This window comes from Pleurodeles waltl, chromosome 3_1, assembly GCF_031143425.1.
Source record: "Pleurodeles waltl isolate 20211129_DDA chromosome 3_1, aPleWal1.hap1.20221129, whole genome shotgun sequence".
Taxonomy (NCBI): Eukaryota; Metazoa; Chordata; class Amphibia; order Caudata; family Salamandridae; genus Pleurodeles; species Pleurodeles waltl.
The window spans coordinates 330077910-330099923 of record NC_090440.1 but is presented as its reverse complement, the minus strand read 5'-3'; positions in this window follow the sequence as shown (position 1 = coordinate 330099923).

Here is a 22014-nt window from a genome sequence, read left to right as displayed (position 1 = left end):
GATCCATTGAAGGCACTAAACTGACCTGATGTCAACCCCCTGGTAGCTATGGCACAAAGCAGACAGTCTTAAAATAGGGAAATGTGTAAATTCCCAAAATCCAAGGCTTCCCCCAATGCTAAATCAGGGTGGTTTCCAGTGGAAATATGTGATGTGACCATGTTGCATTTTTAGCACTTTCCAATCAAGAGCCCTAAGACCACCCACAACATTTGGGCTCCATTTTAATGACATATCGAAATGCTGGGCTACTGTGCAATTTGTGGATCACAATAGGTTACTGAAATACCCATGACAAAATGTAAATAAAGTAGTGATCTTAGCCATTTAAACACACTTTAAGGCTTTCCAGGGCATTGTGGGAACATGAGTGGGATCAATGCAAGTTACACCACCCTGGTTGCTGACAGGTATCCAAGGTGGTATACGGGTTGCTGCTAAACTTTCAAAGTAAAACCAACACTCATACAGTTTGCTTTTGGACCTTCCAGAAGTGCTAGCTGCAAAGAACAAATACTAATCATAGTATCAGAATATTGAAACCAAGCCAGCAGACTTTAAGCTATGAAGCCAAGACAGGGCACCAGCCACTTTATAGGTCATTTACACACCATTCATGCACACACATAGGACTTACATTCCTCCAACCATGGGCCCAGTCCAGCACATCTGTGCACTTGCATCAACATATTGCTGACATTCAAATGCCTATCACATTCACATGCCACAGGAAAGAATCCCCAATTAAACCAACTCTCAGCCATCAACCAATTTGCACCCATACACACCACAAACAAAGCTTTGCAAATACATGGCCAAACATGTTAATGGTCAGTATGCCAGCAACCTTCACAAATGAAAAACAAGTTTGATTATGCTTTTAACAACTGCAAAGTATCCACCTCCATCACCATTCTGATCATTACCAAATGCATGCCCTGAGAACCTTTATGGCTCCCATGAATGCCACATTATGCTCACGAAGACAGGTCTTTCATGCACCTTGAGTGCACTCACTGTGCTAAATCCAACTACTCTTACATTGTGGATGAAAGTTGGGGGTGTCTGAGACTTCCTTGCAGGGTTCACAGTCCTGGAACGGAGTGATCTTATCTACTTTTGAAACTAAGGCAAACATGCTGAGTAAGACTACCTAAGTTTCTTAAAGAGCACATCCAAAACTACAAACATTTGTTTTTGACATACTGGGTACTCAATGAGAATATGGCTTATGTTCCATCTACTGTTAAGTGCAGTGCTGTGACTGTAATGCACTTGTGATATATGGCAAACTGAACATCTACCTTGTTCTGACAGAGGATGAACATGGCAAGCAGGACATATATGTCACCCATATGTGTATCATTCGGTGCTGAATTCTGTATTGTGTATTGTGTGTTTGTAAAGCACAATATCAGGGATGATCCATGGACTCACCTAGTTGAAGAAAAAAGTGTTCAGCTTTGTGTGGAATACAATAAATTTAGAGGCAGCACAGACATGTAAGGTCAGGACATTTCAGCCTTTCGAAGCAAGGTAAGATGTCACTACTGCCTTTTCTGATACTGCATATTCACAGAATGTGTGCAAGTATGATTCTGGCTGAGCAAAGGTGTCTGAAAGGTTTCAGAAAACTGAAGTGGTTTTGAAGTATACTGGGTCAGTCCCGTGTAAGCCTTTGAATGTGTGTGTCAAGAGTCTGAAAAGAGTTGTGGACAGGGAACCAGTGAAGCTGTCTGAGATGCAGGGTGTATGCATGGTGGGCGGTTGACAGGGAGCCTGTCTGCAGCATTCTGCTTAGTTGAGTGAGGGAGTAATTCAGTATACAGGTGAGTGTGGTGCCAATGGGGTTGAGTCTCTTGGTTAAAATGAAGTGACAGCACATGTGTATGTACTATTTTGACTATCTGCCTTCTACCTATGCAATATCCATGTCAAAGCACACTAAACTAAGCTTTCCCTACCTGTTTATGTTTTTGTCTAGTCAAAGTCCTGACTAATCCTGTCTACTTGCCAAGTGAACCTTTGCTATCGCCATCTATTGCTAGCTACTTGCAGCTCAAGAAAGAGTGTCCTTCATGTGCCTTCAGCGCACTCACTGTGCTAAAATCAACTTTTTAAACCTAACCGCCTTGGGGTGGTCTTCCCCTCAGCCTTTTACATGCCTCCTCCACTTTTCTGACATCATATTTGCTGCTATTAGGACTCCATACACTTTATCACTTCCAAAAAGTGCTAGAGTGTGTGTGCTCTTTCCTATAATTATGATAGTATTATGCTATACCCAATTGGCATATCTAATTTACTTCTAAGTCCCTAGTAAAGTGTACTACTTATGCTCAGAGCCAGTAAATTAAATGGTATTAGTTGGCTTGCAGCACTGATTGTGCCACCTTCTTAAGTAGCCCTGTAACCATGGCCCAGACCAGCCATTGCAGATCCTATAGGTGCAGTTATACACTGCCATGCTTATCTGGCAAAATAACCCCTTTTCCAAGACCTAACCTTCCCTTCTAACACATATAATTCACCCTAGGACAGCCCAGAGGTCAGGGTGCAGTGTATTAAAAAAGTTGGACAAGTACATTTAAGTCTTACATGTCCTGGTAGTGAAAAACTCCCAAAGTCATTTTTCACTACAGCAAAGCCCATCTCTACAATAGGATAACATTGGGTTGCATTATCACATGTTTGATTGGGAACATGTTTGGTGTCTGAGAAATTGTAATTAAAAATTCTATTTAATGGTAATGTTGGATTTTAAGATACAATTTTGAAAATACCACATTTAGAAAGTTGGCATTTTCTTTCCTTAGCCATTTAAAGCCTCAGGCACTTTCTTCAGGTTCTGTCCCACCTGCCAGGCCAGTGTGTAAGCAGGGTTAAAGCTTAAGGCTCCCCTGACTCCCTCACCTGTCATTGGCACTCCCTTTTAGAGGGTTGGCATTCCTTGGACCCCAAGACAGCCCTGGGCAATGGGTTCACCCTGGTCTTGGTGGACCATGCCACACAGTACCCAGAGATAACCCTCTGAGGGCAGTGACTGTGCCTGTGGTGGCTAGGGCCCTGATGGGGATTTTTTACTCATGTTGAGTTCACCAAGGAAGTATTGTTTGGCAGAGGTACTAACTTCATGTCATGGTACATAAAGTCTATGTGGGATGAGTATGGGGGTAACTTCTAAGTTCTCAGCAGTCTTTCACACAAATAAACGGGCTTGTTGACAGATTCAACAAGACCCTCAAAGGCACGATTACGAGTTTGCCTGTGCCCATGTGGTCGAACAGGGAACTTACCATGTCTGCTCTTCGCATACAGAGAGGTGCCACAGAAGGGGGTTGGATTTAGCCTATTTGAAGTCTCCTATGGACACCCTATCAGGGGACCTCTCAGCCTTGTGAGAGAGGTGGAAGCATGCTCCCTGGAATCCCCTCAGAATGTAGTCAGCAATATGCAGGCTCTCTGTAACCAGATGCAATGCTTCTAGGAGAAGGCTAAAGACAATCTAGAGATCAGTCAAGATAATGAAACTCTGGTATGACCAAAAGGCCACTCTGATAGGGTTTTGGTATCACCAGAAGGTGTGGGTCATGGATCATGTAGAACCAAGATATCTACTGAATTGCTGGCCAGGCCAATATAAGGTGAAGGAGTGGAAGAGTGATGTCACCCACCTCATGACCCCAGACATCTTAAGAGCGCTCCACATAAACTGCCTCAAACCACACTTTGAGAGGTCTAAATTCCCCTCTCCCTGACCGACTGTGTTCCAAAGAGAATGGTGGGTCAGTAGAGGGTATTAACCTGTCTCCTACTCTGACCCCAGAACAGCAGAGTGACTGTTGCCAGGTACTGGGTCAGTTGTTTTCTCTGTTCTCTGCCACCCCTGGGTTGACCCACCCGTATACCCACGACATAGATACTGAAGACAGTATGCCTCTTCAAAACAAAATTTAGAAGATGTTGGGTAAGATGAGTGTCAGTATCAAGGAGAATGTCTCCAAAATGCTGGCATTAGGGGTGGTTAAGTCCTCCAACAGTACCGGGTCCAGCCTATTTATGCTGGTGCCCAAGGCTGCCCCCATAAGGTGTCATTCTAGAACTCAGTATCGGTGTGGACTACCAAGCACTCAGTTCCATCATCAAGGCTGATGTTCACCTCATTCCCTAAGTTGATGAGCTCATTAACATGCTGGGCGCTGCCAAATTCTTTAGCACCTTTGATCTCGCATCAGCTTACTGGCAGATTGCTCTGCCTGAGGAGGCAAAAGAGAGGTCCACATTATTTATCCCAGTTTGCTACTACAAGTTCAGGGTGATGCCCTTTTACTTAAATAATACCTCTAGCATCTTCCAGAGGTTTCTTATCAGGTTGTGGCTTGGCAGGGGGCATTTTCTGCTGCCTACCTAGATGACATTGCTGTCTTCAGCTCCAGATCAGATAAACACCTGACCACTTTCAGGAGGTGCTTCAGGCCCTCCAACAAGCAGGCCTGACTATCAAGGCCAGTAAGTGGCAGAAAGGGCAGGGTAAACTGGTGTACCTGGGTCACATGGTGGGTGGGGCAAGGAGCAGCCCTTCCAGGCCAAAATTGAGACTATCCTGGGTTGGAAACCTCCCAGACACAGACTGGGGCGCAGTCCTCTCTGGGTCTCACAGGATATTACAGGAGGATTGTTAAGGGTTATGGCACCATTGTTGCACCAGGGTGGTCTTCCCCCAAACATTTTGCCTTACTTCTCCATTTATTTGCTGATCTGATTTTAGTTTGGCCCTACAACTCTGTGCACTCCACCACTGCTAGCCTGCGCTAAAGTACTTGTACTCTCCCCTTTAAACATGGTGAAGTTGGTGTACACCCAATTGGCATATTTAATTGTGTCTCTAATACAGTGGTACTACATGTACCCAGGGCCTTTAAATTAAATGCTACTAATAGGTCTTTAGCACTGATGGTGCCACCCACTTAAGCATCCCTTTAAACATGCCTCAGGCCTGCCACTGCAGCCTGTATGTGCAGTTTGAACTGCAATTTCAGACTGGCAAAATAACTCTTTTGTCATGCCTTAATCTTCTTGTTTAATATATCTAAGCCATCCATAGACTAGGCCCTAAACAGCCCATAGAGTGGGATGCAGTATATTTAAAGGGTTGGACATGGACCTTTAACTTAACATGTCCTGGTAGTAAAAAACTCTTAAATGTGTTTCTTCACTACTTCAGGGCCAACCTCTACCATACAATAACATCGGGCTGCCTTATTACATTTGATAAATGTTAATGTTTGATTGGGAACAGGTTAACATCTCTTGTTTGGTGTCTGAGACATTGTAATTAAAATTCTCTTTAATGGTAATGTGAGATTTTAAGTTACAGTTTTGAAAACGCCACTTTTAAAAAGTTGACATTTTCCTGTCTTAACACTTTGGTGCTTGCAACCTATTCCTGCGTCACATTAATAGGTGTAGCTGACAGTTAGCTAGTTTTTGATCACATACATCTTCACAATAGAGGAATTAGGTGTGCCTGGATGGGCCATCAACAGGGCAGAATGGGAGGGAGCTGGGCACAGCCCCCCTTGCTACTGAATAGGCTGTGTCCTGCCTTCACACAAACAATTTGTCACTACTGCATTGTTCATGAGCCAGCTGGGAGCCAGAACAGGGGAAGCCTGAAATTTCAAGGACTTCAAAGAGTTCAAAGTCTCAAGAAACTTCCCCTACTTCAAAGTGGGTACCAGGTATAAATGTTTGACCCTCAGACCCAATTTTTCATTATACTCCTGGACCATTGGATACCCAGAAGAAAGACTGGTATGCTGCTTTTCTGCCAGAAGGACTGTCATGCTGCTGCCCTGCTACCCTGCTGCATACACCCCTGCTGGCTGAGAAGGAGGATTGGACTTACACCTTTTATTCCAGGCTGAAGTGACTCCAAGGGACAGCCAGCTGACCTTCTGTAATGAGCCACAAGGACATAACAAGCTCCCTGCAAGTGCCCAGCTGACCTGATGTCTAGACCTGCAATTGAATGTGCAGCTGGACCTGCCTGAGCCTTGCTGGTCTCTGCTGGAGTGAGTTCCTGACCCCCAAGTGGTACATTTCAGGTGCTGTTGCCTTGTTGTGGCCTCAGTTGATTTCTCCAAAATTTTTGGCTCTTTGTGAATGCAAACAGGCCCATTCACACCAATATCTTGCTGCCTGCTCCACCTGAAATGTGAAGTTTTGGAAAACCTGACTCTTCAGGCCACAGCAACTGTCTATGAGCTCCGGGAGTGTGAGATCTGCGTTTTGTGGTACAGTATTAAAAGGTCACTGTAACTTCCAATGTAAAGCTGCAGCAATGACCGTCCGTGATGCCTGACAGGATATTCATGCTACAGTGACAACCATCTGTGACGCCCTGCCTGGTCTTTGCACTGTATTGATAACCATCCACGATGTTCTCCATGCTCCTAACAGCCCCTTCCACTGTAAACAATACTCTTCATGCTGGACTTTGAAGGTAACTTTTCAGTGGAACTAAACTAGTCCCTATAGCCAACATGTGCTCCATCATGGCCAATCTGAACTTGTGACTTTCACCCGGTCTCTCACGTCCAGATAACCGCAAGTAGCGCTTTGAGCTTTTACTTACCTGAAATCTTCAAAATTTCATATCACCAGTTCTACTGATTGGATGTTTGTTGTCTTGGTGTTGAATAATTTATTAAATTTTACTCTATTTCTCTAGATTAATGAGGGATTTCTCTTGTGTTGTGATTTCTCTTTCTTACTGTTTCAAGTGCTGCCTAAATACTGTACACGTTGCCTTTAAATTAAGCCTGACTGCTTTTGTGCCAAGCTGCCAAAGGGTTAAACAGATGTTAATTTGGGGTTTGCTGTGACTTCTCCCTACCAGAAATTGTGGTTGCTGCTTGAGAAGGGTTTCACCTTCTCAAGCAGTAACCTAATGTCCAATAACCTCTCAACAATTGTGCAGGGACTTTCACTGCATGTGAATACATACCAGCACATTTTTAGTAACATTAGGCCGGTTAAAGCTAGAAACATTTTTTTGGCTATAAATCTGCAGATTATGTATAGATGATAGATGTGGTCTTTATTTTTTTTATAAAATGGGTGTTTTCCCCTGGGTCATTGTACTCCCCCCCACCATTTTTGAAAGAAAGCAACATCATATACAATCCATGCATAAGCTCCAGATTTACATACAAAAGTGTAAAGCAAACAGATCAAAAGTTACTAAAGGGGTTTACCTACATGTTGAAGGCCAAAACTGTGCCTACATTTGTTGTATTATTTTCAGAAAAGTGTGTTTTCCTCTGGGGTGTGCGATCACCCCATAGGGAAAACACACATTTCCAAAAATAAACGGGGGCACTGGGGTCGGCCTGTTTGCCAGGAGTGTTGACCCCCTGACAAATTCAACGTTTAAAAAAAAACTTTTTTCACCTTCCCCATGGGAAGAAAAAACTCTTTTTTTTAAAAAAATGTGTCTCCCCTCAGGTAGGTCTGCTCATTCATCAAAAGGACTTACCCCCCAAACACAAGTCTCTGGTGGGCTAGTCAGTATTCTGGCTGTGCATCGTGGTGTGATACGGATACATAGCCAGGAAGCTATTTCAGAAAGTCATCTTTGGAAAGGGGAGATTCTCCCCTTTCCAATGATGAATTCCTGATACTTGGGGGAAGCATTGCATCACCCAAAAACCCCAGCACACAGCAGAGAAAGAATTCACTCTTACTTTCTCTATTTCTTCTGGAAAAACTGTGACATCCGTGTACCTTCCCACACTCTGTCATCAAAGATGTGTGGGTGGGTGATTGCTGACATGGAAGGGATTCTGTGTCACCCCCACCTTTTGTAAACAAAAAGGAATCCTAAGCTGCAAGCACCAGAGGATCCTTTTAATCCTTCTTGAGTGTCTGCCAATTGCCGACAGACACACTGCAATGGTGTGTGGGCCACCGGCTGACACCCGCACCAAGGGGGTTAAAGGCATTTACACCTTTGTTTTCCCTGGATTTCCAATGAAATGGGAGATTTCACATTGAGGCATGTAGGAAAGTGCAATTTTTGTATGGTCACCCCCACATGCTGTACCCCAATGCTGATGGTTATGACTCTGAAACTGCCCTGCAGCCTGCTTCCCAGGCCGCAGTACCAGTGCTCTCTCACTAAATCTGATGTCTGTGAATTTGTATACCCGATTGGCAAGGACGTTAGCCCCCTTACAAGTCCAAGGTAAATGGTTCCAGTGGTACATAGAGCATGGTAGCAAAAGGGGTCACCAGAGCCTGAAGCACTGATTGTGCCGCTCTGAGTAGACCACGTAAACAAAAGTCCTGCCATTGCTGATTGCAGGAGCAGTGCAAACTGCTTAAACTTGATTTTGTCCTCACATGTGTGGCAAGGTCTAATCACTAATATTAATATATGCCAGTCACCCCTAAGGTAAGCATCCTAATCCCAGGCGGCACGGCGTATTATAGTAAAGGTGTAGCGATGTAAGTGGAACCTTATATATCCCTACAGTAGCCTTTTACCATTAAGAACTACTATAAGTGGTCAGGGGACCATAGGCTTACATTGGCTGGCAGCTGTGTCTCCTGAGATCGCAACTCTATTATGGCCCCACTGACGTACGGCATGCTTGGTATCAAACAACTTGTCTTATTAACATTGACTTTATTCCAAAGTCAGATTTAATGTGACATGCACACAGGGGCTACATTAGAGGTTGCCCACCTGGCTGTCCCTTCCTTTCATGTGCCCTGTCTGGCAGTCTACATCTGCTGTCACCAAGACAGGAATCTGCCCCTCCCGTTAGGAGCTGTGAACATTCCCAGGAGTCAGAAGCAAAGGTTTGGGTGGGTGGGAGGTGTTTAAGGGGCACTCCTGGCACCAGAACTCAGATCGGATTCAACTTGCAGAAGAGACCCGAGTCTGTGACCTCAGGACACAATATTTACACTAGACACTAAAATAAGGTAAGTAATTAGACAGGATAGTGCAAACAATAGGAAATTCTATAGAATGCAATGGGAGAAAATAGGTCTGGGGCAACACAAACCTTATACTAAGAAAGTGGAATGTGAATCACAAATTCCCCCCCTAGACAAATGTAGTGTGTAGAGAATCGCTGGGAGAGTAATAATACAGTAAAGGTAAGTAAATTACCCCACCCCAGGAGCCCAGAAAGGCAGGAGTAAAGTACTGCAAGTTTTGTTAGGACACACTACAAGTTGTGATGAGAGTTATTGCAAGAACCAAGCAAAACTGAAAACAAGAAATCTTGGATTCCTGGACCTGAAGACCTGCAGAGGAAGGAGACCAAGTCCAGAAGTTGGAAGAAGTTCCAGGAAGGACAGGAGCCCCTTCCAACCCAGAAAAGGGCCCAAAAGAAGAGTCCCCGGTTGGACGAAGACTGCAGAAATGAACCCAAGGAAGATGACAGCGGGTTCCTGCATGATGCACTTGACGTCACACGATGAGAAGTTGGATGCAGGTGAGTTTTGGCACTGGATTTCTCCAACAAGCCTTGGTTCTTGAAAAGTTGTGTTTTGCATCAAAATGGCGCTATCAATCAATCAATCAATCAATCACATTTATAAAGCGCGCTACTCACCCAAAAGGGTCTCAAGGCGCTGGGGGGGAGGGGGTCAGTGCTCGAAGAGCCAGGTCTTGAGCTGCCTTCTGAAGGGGAGGTGTTCGGGTATGGCGCGAAGGTGACTGGGCAGGGAGTTCCAGGTCTTCGCTGCCAGAAAAGAGAAGGATTTTCCTCCGGCGGTGGTTTTGCGGATGCGGGGAACGGCTGCCAAGGCCTGACCGGTGGAGCGCAGAGTGCGCGGAGGGGTGTAGAAGGAGACGCGGGAGTTGATGAGTTTGGGTCCGAGGTTGTAGAGGGCTTTGTGTGCGTGGGTGAGGAGTCTGAAGGTGATCCTCTTGTTGACCGGGAGCCAGTGGAGTTTTCTCAGGTGTCCGGAGATGTGGTGGTGGCGAGGTATGTCCAGGATGAGTTGTGCTGCGGCGTTCTGGATCCGTTGAAGTTTCCTCTGCAGCTTGGTGGTGATGCCGGCGTACAGAGTGTTCCCGTAGTCCAGGCGGCATGGTGATGAGGGCGTGGGTGACGGTCTTCCTGGTGTCGATGGGGATCCAGCGGAAGATCTTGCGGAGCATGTGGAGGGTGTTGAAGCACGCTGAGGTCACCGAGTTGACCTGTCTGGTCATCGAGAGGGAGGAGTCCAGGATGAAGCCGAGGTTGCGTGCGTGGTTGGTCGGTTGGGGAGTGCTGCCTAGGGCGGGGGGCCACCAGGAGTCGTCCCATGCGGAGGGGGTAGGGCCGAGGATGAGGACCTCCGTTTTATCTGTGTTCAGTTTCAGTCGGCTGTCTGTCATCCAGGTCGCTACTTCCTTCATGCCGTCGTGCAGTCTGGTCCTTGCTGATGTGGGGTTGTTGGTGAGGGATAAGATGAGCTGGGTGTCGTCGGCGTAGGATATGATGTTGAGTCCGTGTTTGCGTGCGATGTTTGCCAGGGGGGTCATGTAGACGTTGAATAGGGTGGGGCTGAGGGAGGATCCTTGGGGTACGCCGCAGATGATCTCCGTGGCTGTGGATCTGAAGGGGGGGAGGCGGACTCTCTGGGTCCTTCCGGAGAGGAAGGAGATGACCCATTCCAGGGCCTTGCCTCTGATGCCGGCGCTGCAGAGGCGGTCTATCAGGGTGCGGTGGCAGACCGTGTCGAAGGCTGCAGAGAGATCCAGGAGAATGAGGGCCACGGTTTCACCCTTGTCGGTCAGGGCTCGGATGTCGTCCGTGGCTGCGATGAGGGCGGTTTCGGTGCTGTGGTTGGCCCTGAATCCGAACTGAGTGGAGTCGAGGGAGTCGGAGGTTTCCAGGGCGGCGGTGAGTTGAGCGTTGACGATTTTCTCAATCACTTTGGCGGGGAACGGTAGGAGGGAGATAGGCCGGAAGTTTTTGAGTTCGGTGGGGTCTGCTGTAGGTTTCTTTAAGAGGGCGTTGAGTTCTGCGTGTTTCCAGCTTTCAGGGAAGGTAGCAGTGGTAAGGGAGGCGTTGATGACGTCTCGGAGGTGGGGTGCGATGATGTTGTCGGCCTTGTTGTAAATGTGGTGAGGACAGGGGTCGGAAGGTGATCCCGAGTGGATCGAGTTCATGACGCGGGTGGTTTCCTCGGTGGTGGTAGGGTTCCAGGCGAGGATGGTGGAGATGTCGTTTGCGGCTTCCGGGGGCGGGTTCATGTTGGTGGTCGTGAAGCTGTTGTAGATGTCGGCAATCTTACGGTGGAAGAAGGTCGCGAGGGAGTCGCAGAGGTCCTGTGAGGGAGGGATGGGGTTGGTTTCTGCGTCCGGGTTGGAGAGCTCTTTGACGATGCCAAAAAGTTCCTTGCTGTTGTGGGCGTTGTTGTCAAGTCTGTTCCGGTAGGCTGTTTTTCGTGCGGTGCGGAGGCGTTGGTGGTGTTGGCGGGTAGTGTCTTTGAGAGCTGTCAGGTTTTCCTCTGTCGGGTTGAGGCGCCATGTCTTCTCGCGGACGCGGCATTCTTTCTTGGAGTTTTTGAGTTCGGTGGTGAACCAGGAGTTTTTCTTGTGGTTGTTGGTGTTGGTTTGGGTCTTCAGAGGGGCCAGGAGGTTGGCGCAGTCGGAGATCCAGTTGGTGAGGTTGTTGGCGGCCTCGTTGGGGTTGCTGGTGCTGGTGGGTTGGTTCAGGGAGAGCGTTGCTGCGAGTTGTTCTGTGGTGATTCGGTTCCAGTATCTTTTTGGTGGTTGCCGGGTGTGGTGATGCACAGTGGTTTTCTTGAAGCTGAAGTGGACGCAGCTGTGGTCCGACCATGTGAGTTCGGTGGTGTGGCTGAAGGTGATGTGTTTGCTTGAGGAGAAGATGGGGTCGAGCGTGTGTCCGGCGTAGTGGGTGGGGGTGTTGACCAGTTGTTTCAGTCCCAGGTTGGCGAGGTTGTCTAGAACGGCGGTGGTGTTGTTGTCGGTGTGGTTCTCCAGGTGAAAGTTGAGGTCTCCTAGGAGGATGTAGTCGGTGGATGAGAGTGCGTGGGGGTTGACGAAGTCTGCGATGTCTTCACTGAACTTGGTGCGGGGTCCTGGTGGTCTGTACATGAGGGTGCCTCTTAGGGTTGTCTTGGGGTCAATGTGGATCGCGAAGTGGAGGTGTTCGGCGTCGGGAAGTGAGTTGTCGGTGTGGGTCGAGATGCTGATGGAGCTTTTGTGTGCGATGGCGATGCCTCCTCCGGTGCGGTTGAAGCGGTCTCTCCGGATGATTTTGTAGCCGTCGGGGATGGCTATGGCGATGTCGGGTGCCGAGGAGGGATTCATCCAGGTCTCGGTGAGGAAGGCGATGTCTGGGTTCGTTGAGTTGATGAGGTTCCATAGTTCGATGGCGTGCCTGTGGACGGAGCGGGTGTTGACCAGGATGCATTCGAGGTTGCTTCCGGGGGCGTCGTTCTTGGTGGTGGCGGTGTGGGTCCGTAGGCAGGTGAAGCGGCAGTTGCTGCAGGTGAAGGGTCCGTGGGTACGTTTGGGGGTGGCGCGGTAGCAGCCCGGCGCGCGGCCGGGGTTGAGGTTGGCGAGGGTGGCGGAGTCATAGGTCAAGCGGGGGGTGCGGGGGCCAGGGGTTCGGGCACTAGGCGCGGTCCAGGCGCGGACGGGCGCAGACGGGCTTGCCTTAGGCGCGCCTTCGGCGCGCCTAAGGCACACCCGCTGCGCGCGGCCGCTGCGCGGCCTCGCAGCGGCCGCCATTTAAGGGGTAGGTGGGGAGGCGGGGTCAGCTGGGAGGCGGGAGGTGGGCGGGCAGGGGAACTGGAAGCGGCAAAAAAAGAGCGGCAAAAAAGAGCGGCAAAAAAGAGCGGCAAAAAACGGCGGGAAAAGCGCGGTAGGAGCGGCGGGAAAAGCGGCAAGGCGGCGAAAGGGGAACAAGAGCCTACTAAAAACTACTAAAAAGGAGGGGCTGAGAGGGGAGGACAGCGCACGGCACTCGGGGGCACACGCACGGGATAGAAGGAGAGAAAGGGGGAATTTCAGTCACTCGGGGGCACACGCATGGGATACAAGGAGAAAAAAGGGATTTCAGTCAGCACCAGCACAAGCTCAAGCACTCGGGGTACACGGGCAAGAAGGGGGGAGCACACTCACAGGAGAGGAAGGCAGTCAGGGACTGGAGGCGCTGCGTGAGCAGGTGAGCGACCTACCCGAGGGTCAGTGGTCGCTACCTCTGCCTCGCAGCGGCCGCCATTTAAGGGGTAGGTGGGGAGGCGGGGTCAGCTGGGAGGCGGGAGGTGGGCGGGCAGGGGAACTGGAAGCGGCAAAAAAAGAGCGGCAAAAAAGAGCGGCAAAAAAGAGCGGCAAAAAACGGCGGGAAAAGCACGGTAGGAGCGGCGGGAAAAGCGGCAAGGCGGCGAAAGGGGAACAAGAGCCTACTAAAAACTACTAAAAAGGAGGGGCTGAGAGGGGAGGACGGCGCACGGCACTCGGGGGCACACGCACGGGATACAAGGAGAGAAAGGGGGAATTTCAGTCACTCGGGGGCACACGCATGGGATACAAGGAGAAAAAAGGGATTTCAGTCAGCACCAGCACAAGCTCAAGCACTCGGGGTACACGGGCAAGAAGGGGGGAGCACACTCACAGGAGAGGAAGGCAGTCAGGGACTGGAGGCGCTGCGTGAGCAGGTGAGCGACCTACCCGAGGGTCAGTGGTCGCTATCTGGACCCAAGAGGGATCTGGAAGCCTCAACTCTGTGTGAGGAGGAAGAGGGGGCTCTCAGCACTTTAGAAAGCACTCAGAACACCAGATAGCACCCACAGGAGTCCCAGGACACGGGGACAAAGGAGGTGCAAAATACAGTAAGTGCAGCACTGCAAAGTAAGGTCCCTCGCCGCCGGAGAACAACTCAGTGAATTGAGCGTTGCAGGATAGAGTGCTAGGGACCTGGGCCAGGCTGTACATGAATGAATTTTGCAAAGAGTGCACAGAGGCATCAGGAGGTGAAGAAGACACAGTGCACAGGGGTACTGTCGTTCTCAGGGAAGGCAAGGCCTTACCTTCTCCACATGGGACAGCAGGACCTCAGGACAGTCTGTGTCAATGCAGTCCACCCTCTGTGTTCCAAGAAGAACCCTTGTCACCAGGAGAGAAGTCCGAGAGAACTGGTTGTCGACTTAGAAGGTGCCTGCTTTAGCAGGGAAGTGACTCCGTCACTCCATGGGAGATTTATTCGGTACTTCTGGTGCAGGGTGCAGACAGAGAGTCCCCAGAGCATGCACACCATGGAAACTGTTGCAGTTGCTGGCTGGAGCTGAAGTTGCAGAGGAAAAGTAGCCCTTCTGAATACTTTGTTGCTGTTACAGCGGTTCCTGGAGCAGTTTTCGTTTGATCTGAGGTCAGAGGATGAAGTAATAGTTGCAGAGGATATCTGATTGAAACTTGCAAGCAGAATCCGAAGAGAAATCCACAAGGGAGACCCTAAATAGCCCTGAAAGGGGGATTGGCTACCTTATCAGGTATGGACCGATCAGGAGTGGTCTCTGACGTCACCTGCTGGCACTCACCCCTCAGAGGCCTCCAGAGTGTTCCCACACCTTGGAAAACAAGATGGCTGAGGTCTGGGACACTCTGGAGGAGCTCTGGTCACCACCCCTGGGGTGGTGATGGACAGGGGAGTGGTCCTTTCCTTTGTCCAATTTTGCACCAGAGCAGGGACTGGGGTCCCTGAACCGGTGTAGACTGGCTTATGCAAGGGGGCACCATCTGTGCCCTTCAAAGCATTTCCAGCTTGTTACACCTGTTTCCAAAGGGGGAGGGTGTAGCACCCTCCTCCCAAAGGAAATGCTTTGCTCTGCCTTCCTGGGACTGAGCTGCTCAGACCCCAGGAGGACAGAACCCTGTCTGTGAGGTGGCAGCAGCTGTAGCAGCATTGCAAGCCTCAGAGAGCTGGTTTGGCAGTCCTGGGGTCCATGGTGTGGCCCCCAGGATGCATGGAATTGGTTACCCGATACCAGATTTGGAATGGGGGGACAATTCCATGATCTTAGACACCTTACATGGCCATATTCGGAGTTACCATTGTGAAGCTACATATAGGTATTGACCTATATGTAGTGCACACGTGTAATGGCATCCCTGAACTATGTGGGGGCACCTTTGTTAGTGCAAGGGTACCCTCACACTTAGTAACTTTGCACCTAACCATCAGTAAATGAAGGTTAGACATATAGGTGACTTTTAAGTTACTTAAGTGTAGTGAAAATGGCTGTGAAATAGTGTGTGCACTATTTTACACAGGCTGCAATGGTTGGCCTGTGGAAGGGGTTGTCTGAGCTCCTCATGGGTGACAAAAGAAATGCTGCAGCCCATATGGATCTCTTGGAACCCCAATGCCCTGGGTACCATATACTAGGGACTTATAAGGGGGATCCAGTATGCCAATTAAAATTGGTAAATGAAGTCACTGGCCTACAATGACAAATGTAAAAGCAGAGAGAGCATAAGCACTGAGGTTCTGGTTAGCAGAGCCTCAGTGACACAGTTAGTCACTAAACAGGCATACACATTAGGCCACAAACTATGAGCACTGGGGTCCTGGCTAGCAGGGTCCCATAGAGATAGGCAAAACATACTGACATATAGGTTTTTATCTATGAGCACTGGGTTCCTGGATAGCAGGATCCTAGTGACACAGTAAAAACACACTGACACACACATACAAACAGGCCAAAAGTAGAGGTAACCATGCTAGAAAGAGGCTACTTTCTCACAGGCACTGGGACTGGGAAGGGTAGTTGGAGGGGGGATGGTAGAAACAGGGACAATGGCTGCCATCAGAGAGGAGGCCAGAGCCCGAATTGATCTCTGTTGGGCTGCCAATCCACCGTGGATGCCCTCCAGGAATGCATTGCATTGCTGCATCTGGGATCCCAACCCCTGGATGGCATCCACAATGGTTGACTGCCCTACAGAGGTGGATTTCACGAGGTCAATAGCCTCCTCACTTAGGGCAGCAGGGCTCACTGGGGCAGGGCCTGAGTTGCCTGGGGCAAAGGAGATCCCCACCCTCCTGGGTGAGCGGGCACGGGCAACTCCGTGAGGGGCTACTAGGACGGCGGTGCTGGTACTGGGGGTGGCGACTGTACCTACAGCTGGGGTGGTCACCACCACCAAGGAGCTTCCACTGGAGGAGGTATCTGAGTCAGTGTTGTATCCTCTTGTCTCCCCCGTGGTGCTCCTCTCGCCCTCTGTCCCACTGGTTCCCTCGGCGTCAGTGGACTCTGCCTCCTGTGTCCTGTTGAATGCAGCTCCCTCTGTCGCCGGTGCCCCTGCTCCTCTGCCAGATGATGCTAATTCACACCTGAACAGGATGAAAGAAGGAGAAAGGGGAGAAAAGAGAGAAAGGGTGCATTGGGGCAGTTACAGCAGCAACACCACAGTTGGCATACACAGTAACGTCACACACAGGGATCAGGAATGAGCATTATGCATTGCACTGGCATTCGATTGGTTAGATGCCACAGAAAGATGAGGGCCAACCACCGCTAACTGCACCCCTCCTGGGACCCACAAAGCCTTGACTGACATGGAACACAACCGCGCTAGGTTACCTGCATTTGCTATACACTTATTACCTTTGAGCTGGATCACGCTGCAAACTCTAACCTGGCATTTAGGGGCACCCACTAACTCACACCCACACACCGGGTCCCATGACACCTACCAATTATTGTAGTAATGCCCCCTTGTGGCTGCTGTGATGCCCTTAAGTGCCCATCCAGCTCTGGGTAGGCCACGGCAAGTATGCAAGCTACCGGGGGGGGGACAGGTTCCGATGGGCACCCCTTCCTCGTTGAGAGGCCATCCCTAGCTGGGCCTCCGTGGTCTTCCATTCCTAGCATCTAAGGTCCTCCCACTGTTTCCTGCAGTGGGAGCTCCGCCTGCTGTAGACCCCCAGGGTCCACATGTCCTTGGCTATGGCACGCCACAATCCCTTCTTTTGATGGGCACTGACCTGCAGAGGGAATACAGACAGGAGGACACCATTACACAAACAGTCCAGCCTGTCACACATTTGACCCACAAATCTGTTCCCAACTCCATTGGCATACACATCGCCCGACGCCCACCATGTGCACTATCAACAAACATCCCCCCAAAATGACACGATGCTTGCACACACATCTCCATGAAACTTCCCCACATGCATCATGCCCAATGGGGTACTAACCTGTTGGTCTGGAGGCCCATACAGCTGTCCATACTTGGGTAGGACCCCTTCCGCCAAGTGCTCCAACTCCTCCGAAGTGAAGGCAGATGCCCTTTTCCTGGTCACACAAGCCATGGCAGGATCCAGACACAGGTCACAGCAGCACACGCAGTGTAGGTGTTCTCCTGTGGAAAGTCAGGAATCAAGTGAGGTTATAGATAGAAAATGGCGGTTATGTACGTGGCGGTGTACACCGTCACTACCGCTGCTGATCCCCATTGGCCACTGTACTCCATAGAGCCCCATATTAGCCAATGAGGAATTGCACGGCAGTGCAAGACCGCCTTCCACCACGATGCCCAACGTTGGTGGAGTTACCTTAATTCCACCTGTCCCTAGATACAGGACACGTGGTCTAAATTTTATGGTGGTGGACTACATACAGATCTTCCATTACTGTGAAATCTATGGAAATTGCACTTACATTGCCATTCCCAGTGTCCCATCACATTAATGCTGTATGCACAGTGAGGCGGTGGTTCCATTGTTAACATTTTGAAAGCCTACTCACTCTTGTGTCCCTTAGATACCTACCAATTGTGTACTTGGCTACACTGGAGGCAGGCACATTATACTCACCTATAGACTGGACAGAGCCAAAATCACAAGGCTGTGTGTCCAATTGAAGCCTGACCTGATATCAGCCATCCGTCATCCCACTGGGATCCCCCCTCTTGTGCAGATTCTATCAGTGCTCCATCTCCTGCAAACTGGTTCCTTCCAAGTAAGAGTGGACTTGGCTGCAGGAATGTCACAGCCAATGTTGTCAATTGTGGTGGCAAGGGTATTGTCTGCCTTAGTGAAACACATGTGCAGCTAAATTTCTTTCCCCAGGTGGAAGATTTAGCCACTGTGAAGGCCGGTTCCTATGCAATGGGACATATACCCAAATTATTGGGGCTATTGACGGTACACATATAGCGCTTGTCCCTCAACCCCTGCAGGGTGTTCAGGAATCTGAAGAATGTCCACTCACTGAAGGGCCTGATTTATACTTTTTTAGTGCCGCATTTGTGTAATTTTGTGATGCAAAAGCATTGCAAACTTACAAAATTCAAGTTTTGCACCACTTTTGCATCAAAAAATGATGCAATTGAGGCACTAACAAAGTAAAAAAGTAAAAATCAGCCCCTGAATGTACAAATGGTGTGCCTGGTGGACCATTACATCTCCCACGTCACTGCCAAGTATCCTGGATTGTTGCTTGATGCCTTCGTTCTGAGGAATAGCAGCATCCCAAATGTGATGGCCCAACTACAGAGGCACAGGGTGCGGCTAATAGGTGAGCCAGAGTACCCACCCACTGTATGTCAGTGTATGCCTTCAAGTGCTATCCCCATAGGATTGTATAAGGCTACATTTTGTCCCCCAATATTTGCAGGTGACTCTGACTACCCAAACCTATCATGGCTCCTGACCCATGTGAGGAATACCAGGACAGGGACTGAGAACTGTTATAATGATGTACATGTGCGAACAAGGAGAATAATCGAGAGGACATTCAGCCTCCTGAAGGCCAGGTTCAGATTTCTGCATCTGACAGGTGGATTCCTGTACTACTCACCCGAAAAGGTCTGCCAGATAGTAGTGGCATGCTGCATGTTGCACAATTTGGCCCTCAGCAGACATGTGCCTTTTCTGCAGGAGGAGGGGACTGGAGATGCCCCTGTGGCAGCAGTGGACCCTGAGGACAGTGAGGATGATGAGGCAGAGGATGAAGATGTGGCCAACAGAACATCAATTATACGTCAATACTTCCAATGATACACAGGTGACAGTGCAACTGACCATTACTCTGATTATTGATGTTTTCAGTGTGGCTGTAGCATGAAGGCATTTGTGTCCTTTTAATTTAACTTACTGTAACCTATGGCTTGTCCTTCCACAGATGTTGCTGATATGGCAACAATTTCCTGATGTGTTTACTGCAGACAGATACAGGTCATTATTTGTATGCTATCACAGTGTTCAGATCCTTTGCACTAGATGTGATGTTTCCATAAATGCACATTTTCATCACAGAAAACAGTGTCACTCAAGTTGTGTTCAAGGGTGTTTATTTTAGTGCAAATAATTGAGGGAAAGGTGCAATGGAATGGGGTGATGGTAGAGGAAAGTCCAGGGTATTATTCCAGGCTGTTTGTAGCACAGGTCTAGTGTCAAGGGGGCCATAGGAAGGGGAGCAAAGGAAGTTCAAAGTGGACAAGGCGACGGGCTGGGACACTAGGGGGACAATCAGGAGAGTCTCATTTCCTGGCGGTGGTCTTGGTCTTGGCAAGTGACTCTGGCTTCTGTCTGGGTCACAGGGAAATTTTGCCAGGTAGTTCACCTTCTATAGGGGGGGTGCTGGTGCCCTGTGGGTCCTGTGGCAAGGCCTCCTGCCCACTAGCTGCAGCCGAAGTGGAGGGCTGGTCAATAGAATGGCTAGTGGTAGGGGCCCACTAGTGTGCTGTCCATTCCGTCATGATGTTTGTCATGTCTGCCAGAACCCCTGCTATTGAGCTCATGGTGGTGTAGAGAGCCTGCAAGTCCTCCCTGATCTCCTGATGGTGTTCCTCCTGCAGCCGCTTGCTCTCCTGCATGTTGGTAAGGATCTGGCCCATTGTGTCCTGGGATTGCTGGTAGGCCCCCTCGGCCTGTCCTCCCCCTGGCTCACAGTGGCCCTCCCAATGTCCCTGTTGTCCTGTGCCTGTGTACCCTAAACAGTGTGCCCACTGCCACTGACCCCAGGTCCCTGATTGTCTTGGGTGTGAGGTGTGGACTGTGGTCCCTGTACAGGTGGGCACACTGCTGATTGATGTGTACTGGGAAAAGAGGTGTGCGGACACTGGGTGGGTGCTGTGGTGTTGGATACTGATGGGGGAGGCTCTGTGGTTGACTGTGAGTGGGCTGGGGTGACCGACTGACCAGTGGTCCCTGATGGGCTAGGTAGTTCATCCAGATCCGGAAGTACAGAATTACTGTAATCACTGGGGCATCTTCTGTTGGGGGACTGGTTAGTTGTGGCACATGTGGGGACGTAAGTGATGTATTATGCTTCACGTCTGTAACATATTGTATATCCCAAGCTCTAACATTGCTGTTGCCCTGCCACCTTTGTTTGTGTATGTTGATGTATTGTGGGATTGTTAGTTCTCCATGCTGTGCATGCTTTTGTGATGGGTGTAAATGCAGGGCTGGGAGGGCTGTACCTGCATTGGTATCGCATGCAGGGCTTTTCATTGGGGTTAGTCATTTATGTAGGCGCAGTGTGTGGGATGGAGTGGAGTGATGGGAGTGAGAGATGTCATCTCTTGTTCTTGGATGCTGTCCCACAGCGTTCACCCAGTCCACGATTCACCACCATAGCTCCATCTTCCCTGCAATGGATATTTGGTGTACCTCTTCTCCAAACCGATGTGGCTCTACCCTTACTATTTCCTCCACCACAACCAGCAACTCCTCATCTGTGAAACGGGGGTGCCTTTGTAGGGACATGGGTGTTGTGTGGTGTGTGTAAGTGTGTGGGTGTTGGGTACTGTGGTTGGGTGTGTGAAGTGGGGTGCGTGAGGGATGTATGGGTGTATGTGTCTAGTTGTTGCAGTGGTCTTGGTGTCAGTCTGGTGGCAATAATTTGTATTCGTAAAGAGTTGTGGGTAATGTGGGTGGGTGTTTTATAGTGCTGTTGGTGGATGGGTGTGGTGTGTGTATGAGTGTCGGGTATGTGTAGTTGGTATTTGCTAATGTTATTTAGTTTAGTATTTGGGTGTCCATTTTGTGTGCACCGGTGTGATCCGCCAATGGTTTACCGCCATTGAATGTCTGCCGTGGTGATTTGTGGGTCATGATGTGGTTGGCGTTGTTTTGTTGGCGTAACAGTATGGGTGTTGGTACCGACAGTTTAGCATGGACCTTTGGGCTGGTGGATTTGTGTATGTGGCAGTATTCTGTCAGATTGGTGTGTGTGTGTCATAATATGGAGAACGGATATTCGCCGCAGCGGCAGTATGTTGGCGGCCATCACCGCAGCGGTAAGCGGGATTTACCGCCAATGTCACGATGAGGGCCACAGTGTTTTAATTTGGTATCAACGGATCAAGGAAGTTTTGATTGGATTATCACCTGTAACTTTCCAAGCACATAGTTAAATCTTGGCACTACTACTATCTTGATCACTTGGACTATGCACCACTGAGGTTTTCCCATTTGGCAGTATCCTTATTCATTTGTTCAATAAGATACAAGATGTTACCATATGTCATGCATGGTGGCTATGTACTTATTGTGATACCACGATACGTCAAATCTGCAGTACTAATGAAAGAGTGAAATATGTCAGCATTTTAGAGGTTGTCTTGTGGAACACTGGTAACTCTTCGATCTTTGACCATTTAATTGTATAGACTGTAAATGTTTATAGACTGTAAAGTTGGAAAAGATAGATATTATGGCCCTCATTATGATCTCGGCGGTAAAAACCGCTGAGATCAGTGCTGGCGGTCAACAGAAGACCGCCAGCGCGACTACCCCCGCAGACCGTATAATGTCTTCTCCACTGTGCCGGCTTGCACGGAAACAGTGTTTCCGCCCATCGGCCCAGCAGGGAAAAGGGCCGTAACACTGACAGCAGCTCCAAATGGAGCTGCCGCCAATGTTGGTGTGCAGCGGGTGCAGCAGCACCCGTTGTGCAGATCACTGCCCGTAAATTGGGCAGTTACCTGCGTGATGGGGCACTGCACGGGGCCCCTGTGCA